The 12,361-nt window shown below is 41.8% G+C and overlaps 1 protein-coding gene across 1 annotated transcript in view; it reads right to left on the bottom strand.

The window, feature by feature from the left end:
- LOC108162501 (calcium/calmodulin-dependent 3',5'-cyclic nucleotide phosphodiesterase 1) overlaps positions 1-8,381 on the bottom strand; it is a 113,757-nt gene extending 105,376 nt beyond the window's left edge. The window contains exon 1 of the mRNA XM_033394106.1: positions 8,337-8,381. The gene's annotated coding sequence lies outside the window, so the exon portion shown is untranslated. The remainder of the gene's footprint in view (positions 1-8,336) is intronic.
- Between the last annotated feature and the right edge of the window lie 3,980 nt (positions 8,382-12,361).

The raw sequence follows: 12,361 nt of genomic DNA on the forward strand, positions 1-12,361 counted from the left end.
CAGCCCGAAATTTTCTATATGAAAATTCTGTACGTAGCCCGCTGTCCAAATGGAATCACAACAAAACTCTAATTGAGTTCTTGGCCAAGTTAAAACGATTCGAAAGCTAGCAAAACAAAGAGGGCTATGGCCGGAAAATGTTTCTAGATAAAATAGAATTGGCCGAGCAGCAGATGTTCTGGCCAGAAAGGTACAAATACAAAGAGGGGGGGGGGGGGGGGGGGGGGGGGGGGGCGTGTCAAAGAGGGAAACTTTATTCGGAATATGTATTCAAATGAATTCCGACTTGGGCAGAGGCAAATGTAATCCAAAGAATTATTAAGGATTGGGATTGGGAACATTTTTATAATTTTCCGACTTTTGGAATGTTCTCTCGAATAGAGGCTTGAGATTGAAACAATTATTTACATGCGGCCCATGCGACACCAGCAGAAGGCTGTTACGCTCAGATCCCAGGCAAGAACGCAGCGCTACTTCCGCCCCACCGACCGAGAAGCGCTGCTGCATGACGCGCGACGTCTTAACGGAAGGATTGATAAATGGATACTGGCATTTTAGACTTAGACTCCCTTCCTTAGCTTAATCGCTTCCAGGGTATCTCTTACTCGACTCTCATTCTCCGACTTTCGTTTGCTTTTCTGCGGTTCAATGGCTCTGTTTGCCACGTGATTTTCGCCAGGCACCCACTCGATTTATGTAGTAATTTCCATACACCGGGAGAAAGGAAAAAACAGCGCTCTGAGATCCGAATGTAACACTTAAATATAAATATAAATGCCATTAAATTTTCCCAGAGAGTGGAAACATAAAATCTTTGAAAATATTTGATCTAAAAATATTTCATATTTGAATAAAATATTTGTATATTTTTTGTATAGTTATATATTGGCATTTCCCTGAGTTCGAACGGGAGGATACGCATTGCAAGTGGTCAAAAGGTCAAAACTAAACGAATTTTCAAAAGTATTTTTCTTTTTTTAAATAGCTTTTGATTAGCCTAGGATTGGTGCCTGAGTAGATTTTGGGAAACTATTCGTTTTCTAGATTTTAGCCAATGCATTCCCACGGAACAAAAATATGTTTTTCGTGTTTTCGCGACGATCAATTCAAACTCAAATTTCAGTGAAAGTCGAGACAATATATTGAAGTGAATTCCCGATAAATGTTGGGCATTGATGTTTCTTTAAAATGGCTATAATTTGACGAAAACTTAAACCTCTGTCGCTCTGGAATGTGGTGGACTTTTCCATGGAAGTGCCCTTATCCCATATACTTCCCATAAAATTTAATATTTACAAGACTTTTCAATACCTTCTTATATAAATCAAAGTGAATTATACTTAAATTAAATATTTTTTTATATATAAATCGAATATTTTTGTAAATTTAGGTGCATTTCTTCTTACTATCCCACTTTTCTCTCAGTGCATAGCTGTAGTTTATTTGATTTCCCATAAATTGTTACGTTTCGGCTCTGCGTAATTCCGGTTTGAGGATTGTGGACAGACAAAAGACTCTATTTTAGTTCCATTTTTATTCCAGACTTGCTCATGACATTCAAATGTCTTTATAGCCAATCGTCCATTAAGTTATACAGCCCTTTGATGAACGCAATTCAAGCAAGTCACAAAATACAAAATCCTGTGTTCGCTTTTTGTGATTTGTTGTGCCTTTCAGTCGGAATCAATAAAAGTAATCAGTCAAGCCAAAACAATTAACGAAAATCCACAAACAAAGCACCGCGGAAAATCACTGATTGTTCAGATCGACAGATACAAATGAAAAGCGAGAGCGAAGGATAATAAGAGTGGGGGGAAAAGGCTCCCAAAGGGGTTTTTTCGGTAACTAACTTTTGCCTTTTGTCTGCTGCTAGGCCTACTACCGCCTGCCCCCCGCCTCCTGCCTCCTGCGTGACAGAGTGATTATAAATAATGCAGAGAAATCGATTTATTGACTGCCGAAAAAAAATTCCAACGCAATGAATGACGGCAGAGAAGGGTGAAGGCAGGCAGACATCCCCCAAAAAAAAAAGCCCGAAAGTATGCCGCAATAAAATGACAAAAACTCAAAGAAAGGGGCAGAGAAGGTGGGTGGTGAAAGGGGGGAATAATCAAGAAACCCCATGAAAAGAACAAGAACAAGAAATGACCATTTTATGAAGTGTTTAATGGATGTTAAGTGAGTGTGTGTGTGTGTGTGATAGATGTGGTTGTGGTGTGGGGTATCTGTGTGCGTGTGTTATCTATTGAACGCTTGGCTAACCACAGAACCAGTGCCCGAACACTGAGAACAACTTTGACTTTTCTCTGGCGTGGCTTTCGGGGGAAAATTAAATTGATTTTTTGTGTTTTTCCTCTGCGCTGGGGACACACATAATTGTATTCCAATTGACTTGGGCCGCCACAAGACACACACACACACACACACTCTCGAGGAAGTGATTCATTTGCATCAATCTAATAGAACCAATCGATCCAATCGGGACACTGGACGGCACACAAATGGCTTTCGGCTGGCCAGCGGCTGGCGGTATTTTTGTCTAAAATTTACTGTGTTGACAGGACATATATATTCTCCTGCTGGACATTTAAGTGCTGCGACAGCTAGTAGAAACTAACCAGGACGAAAGGATGGACCAGAGGATACCCTGGCAAGCAGGCAGATATCGAAAGATGTTTCTACAACAACTTTTAGCCGATTGAATGGTGATTTTTTTTCCTAAAATAGTCCGATAAAAGCTTCCTCTTTCTATAGACACCGTTTAAGGATGGCCTCCTTGGGTTTGCTCAACCACAACATACCCTTCGAATACTCTCCAATTACCGGGTATACAAAAAAAAGACAGAAGACCCAAGAAGGAGCCAAAGCAAAGGAGAAAACTTAAGCAATCCCATCAACTAAAAAGCATCTCAACGTTTGTCCACACACACACACTTATGTATTGTCTGTATCCATGTGAACGTGTGTGTGTGTGTGTGTGTGCGCTTCTGTGTGCGTAGTATCTCAAATGAGACTAAGGCAACTAAGGCGCTTTCTAGCTGCAAATGGCAGCACTTAAGCCCCATCTCCATCCCCATCCCAGTCCCCCCCTACCATGCCTTCCAATCCCCTTGCCAATCCCTTTACCATGCCCTCCCTCCCACCACATTGAAGCTCCCAACGATGACAAGCGCATAAAAATGGAAATGAAAATGCCAAAGCTTTTCCCCCTTTGCCCCCTGCTCGACAGCAGCCGGCAGTGCAATAGAAAATGACAAATTGCTAGTACGCTGAGCGTTAAAATTATTGCGGCCTGATTGCATTAGTGGCCATGAAAGCGTTGATTTGTTTAACCAGCGACCAGGCCTGGAGACGCCACAGATACGGTTACGGTTACGGGTTGCGGCTGTCCGGTTGCTAGGCAACAGATACCCTCCTGACGGCACAAATGACGGCCAGGCAATTAATGAGACTTCCAAACCAAAGACCCGCTTGGTCGACATCCACATCGACCTTCGCCTGGGGCCATGGCTGAGTGACAAGGTGTTTTGCGGCCACAGGAGGCAGGTACTCTCTAAAACGTTGACATTTAACGCCAAGGAAGGACTACCCGAAGGAAATGTCGAAACTGGGAAGCCATTCTGCAGAACATATGGATCTTTAGATTCACATAAATCATTTGGTAAGTGTAAAAACATAATGGAGCTCCACGAAAGTTGGTCTTAGCTCCAAGCCAACATAAATAACAGACGTTTCAGAGGCTAGAAGTGGCCACAAAATTCCCAGCAAAGCACTAAAATTTCCACTCAAACTACAATTAATTTTTGCTCCAAATTATAAGCCAAAATTGTGCAACAATTGAGCAAAAATTAGCAAATATTCAATGCCACATTCGGGCTTAAGTAAATACTTGAAATTTAATCCAAAATAAATTCAGAATTCATTGAATTAGCTGTGAGAAAATTGATTAAATAAATTGAAATCAATTGCGAAACTGAATTCGAAATCAAATTGTTTCATTTTTGTTGGTAATTGCTTCAATTTCCGTTTGTTTCTCGTTGGCTCCGTTCGTGCGAAAAGCAATTAAAAAACAAGTGCAAAATCAATTCAAAAAACAAAAACACAAAACAGAAACATTGTTTTGGCTAGAGGGAAAGTGCTTCTAGGGTTCGGGCTCTATATACAACACTTTTATCAGACAATTTGTAGACCATTTTTCATTTAAAAAATTGTAATAAATTATGCAATAAAGTCATGCTTATTAAAAATTAACTAAACTTATAGAAAATTTATTAATTTATTGGTTAAAACTATTTTTCTTTGGAAAATGGCGATGGATAGCTTTAAACACAGCCGTAAACTGAGAAGTTATTGCTGTGCCTACACTTAAGTCCGACACTGTATATTTTGGTCAAAGATATTAGTCAGAGATGAATAAAAGAAATCTATTAATAAATTTGTCTAGCCCCAGGAGATGTTTAAATATTTTCAGTCGTAAAAAAGCCACTCTGGGAGAGAGCGAGGAGTGAGAAGCGTAGGATGCAGGCCTTCTGTGGAACTCCTTTCTTCATTCTCATTATAATAATGGTCCCATTGCCATGATTTTTGGTCATCTAGTGGACAAAATCATTGTCTCATGTCTCGTATCTTTATAATAGAGAATTTCCCTTAGATTTTCCGATATGGAATCGCAAGAGGGGACACATCTTTCAGTATGGAATTACAGGAAATCCTTCAAATAAAATCTGTTTGCTCTGCTTTTTGCAGTATAGGAAATCTATGACTCCATCCATGATTCCTGCCTACCGTTTGGCCAATGAATGGATGATAGATAGATAAATGGCAGAGGGTTAGAAGAACATGCAATAAACAGATATAAAGAGCACTTTCTTATGTTCCCTGTATTTGTTTAAAGCTTTCCACTTACATAACGAAAACCCATGTGACATTTGAGTCGGAACTTCCCGTTAGTTTCAAGGCTCCAGCCTGCCCCTCCACACACCATGAGCGTCTTTTGGTGGCAGCGGCAATGCAAGTGGCCCATTTAGGCTGCAGGCCTTTTCACGTGAGTAGCCTGCGGCATGGGGCAGCCAAATGTGGTGGCATGAGGCAGGTGGAGCCGCACTGAATGTGGAAACAGTTTCCACTCAGCAGATATACACACACACATATATATATGTACGCATGTGTGCGAGAGGCAGCGTCATCTAATTTCGCCTTGCCTTGTTGCCTCCTCTAGTGGCGTGGCGGGACCGAGTGTTAAGCTCACTTTGGCCTACTTGATGGGGGGGTTATGGGAGAGGGGGGTGGGGGGGAGGGTGCACCCTGTAATCCTTCGTTTCACTGTGCTGCAAAAATATTTCTCGCACATAATTTCCAGGCGAAAAGCCAGAGAATAAACGACGACTTTCTAGATGTGAGAGCAAACAGCTTCAACTTGTTAACCTCCTTTTGTGCGCCCTCTCTCTCCCTCTCTCACTATCGCTCTGACTTTCTCTCGCTTTCTCTCGCTCTGGCTTTCCCCGCTGTCTGTCCTTACGCCCACTTAAGCGGCACCTCCATTGTTGGCCGTTTTACCAAAAACGGAAGAAAGAATGAAAACAGAATGTTTAAGCGGTACATTCCCCGCCGTTTCCTTCCCCGCTGCCACGCTTTTCTCGTGTGAATTTTCAATTAAAAGCGCTTTCCCCGTCTTCTGCATTCACACATGGAGGAAATTAACAGCTCATGAAATATGCCCTGAAATGTATGCTATGCCCCATGCCCCATGCCACATGCCCCATGCCACATGCCCCATTGTTGTGTGGATCTCGTTCTGGTTCTTAGACACAAAAATCCTAACGACTCTAACCCTGAGTTCCTCTGTTCCTCTGTCCCCCAGGCGACAATTTAATCACCTGAACGAGAAGAGCCAGCAGGAAGTCCCCAAGAAAGGAAAGAAAGTTATGGGTTCAAGAGAACGACCCATTAGTTTCCGTATAAATAGATTCATAAAAAATATTCCTCAAGCACCCACCGACCCACCGTTGCCACTACATTTTAATGAGCCTCTCAATATGCATGACACATGGCTTAAATGTGTAATTACGAAAACGGGAGAGAGACTGAGACCGAGACCGAGAAGACCACGTGCTCTCATTATCATCAGCACAAAATTTGCGTATACGTAATATGCATGGGGGAAACACTCGAATGCCCACCGCCCACCGCCCCCCACCCCCGCCCAAACACTCAAAATGTAAGGCAAACTGCAGTTCATTGAATTCTGAATTTCTGGCTGCTGCTCTGCTGCTCCAGATAAATAATATTCCGTCGGAATGGGGGCTGCGATTGTAAACGGAAACGATTTATCAATGGAAAATATTGTCTGTTTCGTTGGGGGGAAGGAAAACATTTGTAAGAACCACTTCTCTCATTTCAAATCGAACGAATATTGGAGTGTATTCCTGCATTGACAGCTTTACAAATTTCAATGCATTTTCCCCATTGTAGATACGGGTTTTTCGTCCACAAAAAAAAATGTGTGCTGTGGAAAAGTTATGGGTTTGGGAAAGTCAGTGCTTAAACTATCATCAAATAATCACAATGAAATATCAAAAGTTTCGCTGCCAGAAGCAGGCGGTGGCACAGGCCATACAATAAATCAAAAGGAGGCTCCAACACCCCACCCCACCCCCACACACACTCACATGCATAATGGAAAATGGTTGAAGAAAATGGAAAATACTTTTCCACAAAGTTTTCAGCGCTTTTGTTCAAGAGTGCAAAAGTTCAAAGGGTCCCAACGAGGCACCAAAGGACTCGTCCTTTGTCTCCTGCCTCCTGTCGCTGGATCTTTGCCTTGGCTTCTGGTTGCAGGTGATTAACAGTGCCAGAAAATATCCATTAATTTTGAAAAATGATTCACATTCAGTCTTTTGCTAATTAGTTTTGGAATTGAGAAATGAATGCAAGAGAGGGGCCAACGGGGGGGCGGGCAGCATTCGCTACAAAGATGCGCAAAATTCCTAATTGGAGCATTGCGCAAAAATAAACTGAAAGAGCCATTGAACCGCAGAAAAACAAACGGAATGCTGGAGCTGGGAGTAGACTAAGGAGTACCCTACAAGGCATGTACAAATGTGGAAGAGAAAGGCCAAAGGATAAGGAAAATATAGTAAATTTCCAGGCAGAACCATGCCGATCTCTTGATCCCTCCTTCAGAACATCATATGGTACATTTCTTGAGTACTTTTCAAAAGTCATATCTCAGAATTTCTTCGGTTTTCCAATCCTTAAAGCCCATTCCAAGCAAAAGGCGTAGATCTGTTCAATTTGGAAGACTAAAAATGCCTCAAAAAGAGTCTTAAATGCTGTGTCTGTAGGTGCATCTGTGAGTAAATATACCCCATTATTTGTAGGGTAGTGCAAAGCAAGAATTTGTTTTCCTGCAATATACATAGTTCTGTGTTTTTTGCTATTTTGCATACTGCGCAAAAGGCAAATCAAAAGGCAAATAGAAAATTAAAACACGCTTTACAAACGCAAAAAATAATACCAGCAAAACTTTCAAGGAGAAGTGGCTATACTCTACCTCTTAGAGGGGGGAACATGCTTATTACAAGGGGGAGGCGAACACCTAGAAGTGTGAATCATATGTGATACTTCTGGAGATGAAAAGACCTGTCTTTGAGTTTTACAAATATTTAATACAAAAATAAATGCTACCTTCGAAAATTCTGAGCAACATTGTATGGATTATCTTGCCATATTTTGTTTATTTTTTTCCTCAAAAATTGCTAATTACATTATAAAATTTCAGAGATTTTCTTAGATTTTTAGTGCCTTTAAACAACCAAGGAGAGAAATAAATCTTTTGGTTTGTTATAAACAAAATATTTACCCTGAATATTGTATATTTTGTGAGATCATTGATTATTGAGATCATTGATTATTCTCTACCTGTACACATTTTTCCAACCAGATATTTTCCAATTATGCCTGAGCAGGTTCTCTACTCATTCTCCTAGAAAAATGAACATTTTTAAATACTTTCCAGGAGCCATGTTACGCCCACTGGTAACCTAATCTTCTGTATAATTAAATGTAAGATTCTTGTTGCCAGAAACCAAATAAAACTTTCGGGCAGACAAAAGAGCTGGCTCCGCCCCCCTTTGTAAGTGCATTAGAGCAGGGCCAAGGCACGAGCCAGGCCGACGCCACGGCCCTCCTCCTCCAGAACACTGCCAAAAACTATCCTTGACTTGCATTTGCATTATGCATGCATTTTCTCGGGTTTCCATTCTCTTTTTTTTTTGGGTCAGATTTCGGATTGAGAAACTACGCGTAGGGGAAGGTCATGGCAGGGTTTTACTTACTCAGCTTTTCTCCGGGCTTCCACCACTCCAATTGTGCCTCAAAATGTAATTAGCTTTTGTTTTTTGTCCGTTTCGGGTATTTAGTTTTCTCCGTTTTTGTGCGGTCGCAGAGCTAGTTTGCTTTTGTAAAATATTGCGAATTGTTTTGCTTCTGGTTGAGAGCTGAGGGCTGTGTAAAACACGGTTTTTTTGCTTAGATACCGATTGATTGGTTTTTGTTTGTTTTTTTCTGGCAGCTGCCGTATCGCGAAATCAATTTGCAGGGCATCGTAAAAATTCGACTCGACACATGCGGCGTATGCGCAATATATTAATAAGCACTCACCACAGACACACACACACACGCACACAAATATAGGGACAGATGGCACACCCGCAGCCCTACCTCCACAGGAAAAAGCAGCAGTTAAGATCTGTACGTATCAGTCATACGTCACGTTCCTCTTCCAGTTTTCCGAAGGGGAGCGAAGGGAGAGGGAGAGACGGTCAGGCGGAAGGGGTGGCTGGCTGCCTGCCTTTGTAGCAGCACGTGCACTTGACATTTAGTGTCCCCAACCGAAGGGGGGGGCACATCGAGGGTAGGCCACAGTGGCAGTGGTGGCAGGGGGCACCCAAAAACTGCCAGCATTCGTTGGGAAATGAAGGTAAATCATGAATAGAGAATAGAAATATTGAATTTGTAATTATTTTCCAAAGGAGCTTGATTCTGTGATATTCCCAGGCCGTCCACAACAGTCCTCCATAATTTTGGTAGAGAACTCCCCCGTGTGGCCCTTCAATCGCATTGCGTGTTCGGACATCAAAAAATACAAAGGGAACGTGGCATTTCCTTGTCCTTGATGGCAATTGTCAAGTGCGACCCCTAAAAGAGCAGCTGTCGCTGGTTGCTACTATTTCTCATGCCCCACTATTGTTGCGGGGGGGGGAGGGCTGCCAAGTGGCGCCGCCAATCATCGAAAGTGAAGTGTCCAAAAAAAAAAGTGCCAAGCACAATGACGAAAGTGAAGAGGATTAGAATTAATAGAGTAGGAAGTGGGAGCGGGAGAATAACGGTGCGACTTCCTGTCCTTACGAACAGTTAACCTAATGGCCGGCATTCATGACGTGACGGCTCGAAACTCTGTCTCCATTCCACCTTTTATGTTCCTTGTCTTTAGTCATTTATCAAAACTTTTGGGACTTCCCCCCCTCCCCCTGCGCTTCGAGTAACGTTTCAATTTGCTTACAGCAAAATTTAGTGGCAATATGAGGACGACCCCAAGGGTTAAGGCAACTAAAACAAAACTCGTTCTAAAATTAAAACATTCTCCTGTGGAAAAATGCTCCAAGTTATGTCAGCAATGAAAAATTATTGCATAAATTAATTACAGTCGACTTGGGTCGGGTCGGTGCCCGGTTACGTGTGCAAATTATTGAGAACGTGTCCTCTCTCCGTGTAGGCGATCCCTGACATAGGCTCGGATTCTTGGGTGGGAAGGGGTCCTGGGGGGGGCGTACATGTACGTAATGCCTGGCACCGTGTGGCTGCGTGGGTGCGACTATAAATTTGCATTACTTCCTTGTGTCAAGGAGGCCTCCCCACTCTCTCATTTGTAATGCACATTTTCCGGCAGCGAAAATGAAAAAAGGTCGTTAAATCAACCAAAAAGTTGGGTATCGATTGTCTAACCGAAATAATTTATTTCGCAATTCTGGGAAATTTCGCTACAGCTCATTCAATCCTTGGGTAAAGCCACGAAAAGGTAATAGAAACATTAAATGTTTGCATTTAATGGGAAGGTTGTACATTTGAAGGGACTGTAGTGCCTATCTTTAACCCCTGAAAAGAGTACAATCTATCAGATCTGAGAATGGTAATGGATTCTCTTGAGAGTGCATTCTTTTTCATAACAATTTTGATACATTTAAAGTCTATTCTATTATATTTATCTATTCTAAAATATTCCTCTTGTCATAAATAAATTATTGAACAATTACTGGCAATCGGAGCGACAATTCCGAATTCCCAAATTCCGTTCACACATCAATTATTGAGGGCGTTGGAAAATACATTGTAAATTGTACGACTGTGCCGGAACGCTAATGAAAAAGAAATCCGTCAACAGATCGTCAGCTTTGGTGACATGCCTCTGCCTCTGCCTCCCCTTGGAAATTAGCTCAGCCTCCTCCTGCCCCCACCCCTCTATGGACTGTGTTGTGACATATTGAAGAAAAACAATAGGAAAATGGGGAAAAATGAGTGCAAGGAAAATGTCAAGAGAAAACACAAATCACACGGGGGGCCATCCATCAGAGTCCAGGACACTTGCGGCGCCTGGGGCACCCTCTGTATGTCTGTATGTCAATCAGAGAGACGCACTCCCCGCACTCTGGCATTTGTTGTTCAATTAAATTAAATATATATTATTTTTCATTCACTTTTTATACTGTTTCTGTCGCTGGGTCGAAACCTTTTGGCGGGGAAACACAACAGAAACATTAAAAATAGCCGCTCGATGGCCAAGGACAAATTATGGTTATTTTTGAAGCCATACAAGTGGCGTTGACTGCAGGCAAAAAAGAAAATACAAAAGGAAATGCGCCAAAGCGCCAAACAAAAGGTGGCATTATCTTGTCTTGCATTTGTTTTGCGGCATTGAAAACCATTGAAAAACAACAACAAAAGTAAATCAGAGTCAGCGTTTTCTACACTTGTCCAAGTTTTACATTTTTCTTTATTTTCCTTTATCTTTTCCTTTTCTCGCACTTGCTGCACTTTTGTTTTTGCATTCCTTTTGAGCTTGCGGCTCTTTCCGTCCTTTGCTTTGGTCACACTTTCGCACACACGCACGGCCACAGAGATGCTGTTGTTGTTTTTCTCCAGCACGTTTATTTATTGCTGATCAAAGAGAAGGATTGAGAGAGCAAGCGTACCGTTAGCTGCAGAGTGAACGGCAGAACCGAGCTCTTCGGCACACAAAACATAGATCACGAACTCGTCTCTATATTTCCACATAAACAGCTATGTATGTAATATACGTGTAACTTGGCTTAGAGCAGATTCCAGGCGATATTCTTAATACGAGAATTCGAAGCAAAATTCGCCACTGTTTTGTTGTTTCATTGTACGCGGCCGAAAAATTTGTGAGACCATTTTGACCGCGTGCGGCAGGCGGCGACGGCAGCAGCGCTGCTTGGATCGAGAAATTTGAGTGGATTTTGAGTGAAAATACTCATTTTTGCGTTGAGCTGCAAACATGTTGCGGAAACATTATTGAATGCTGCTGCAGTTCTAAACTTTTCTTATTGTAAAAATGTTACGAGAAACGTTTGGCTTGATACATGTTGCGGAAACATGTTGTTGGCTCGCGCCATGTGCTTCGAGCACAGTGGGGCCTGACTGGAAAAAGGGTGGGTAATTTTCAGAGTGAGTGGTTTTGATAATCTAAAATATGAAAAATTGTAAAATCGGATTTTTATCTAAGCTAATGGACAAAAATTTAATATGGAATATTTTTGTAAAATCAAATTTTGTTTAAAAATACTTAAAAACCCATGTATCATTATGTATGTTGAAATTTACCATTTAAAGACTACGAAGTTGATGTTTCGTAAGCTTTCTACCAGCACTTTCTTTCTTGGCACCATGTACCCTTGCAATTTTGGAAGAATGCAGTTTCAATACAGTTCATTTCATGAAGATATCTTTTATTCTCTCAGAAGCTAAATTTTGGCAAGCTACAAAGGCCCAAAGCCCCACTGTTCGTTGGAGAGCGCACGGACTTTGTGCTCTGTCTGTCTCTGTCGCTCTGTTTGAAAAATTGCCTACAAATGGAAATGGAGCGTGTGTGTAAAGGTAAGTACGAGTAGCGTTGGGCGTTGGGTTGGGAATAAATGACCAACCATTGCCGTTGTCGTCCTTAAGGCCCTAAGCAGGTTGAGGAATGTCTGACATATGGTGAAAGCCGAAGGATTTGGTCGCTGGTTAAATGGCAGCTAATTTTGAATTTGAGACTTTAAAAACTCAGGAAAAAGTGCCGTATTCA

The sequence above is a fragment of the Drosophila miranda genome, chromosome 4 (genome assembly GCF_003369915.1).
Source record: "Drosophila miranda strain MSH22 chromosome 4, D.miranda_PacBio2.1, whole genome shotgun sequence".
In the NCBI taxonomy this organism is placed as follows: domain Eukaryota; kingdom Metazoa; phylum Arthropoda; class Insecta; order Diptera; family Drosophilidae; genus Drosophila; species Drosophila miranda.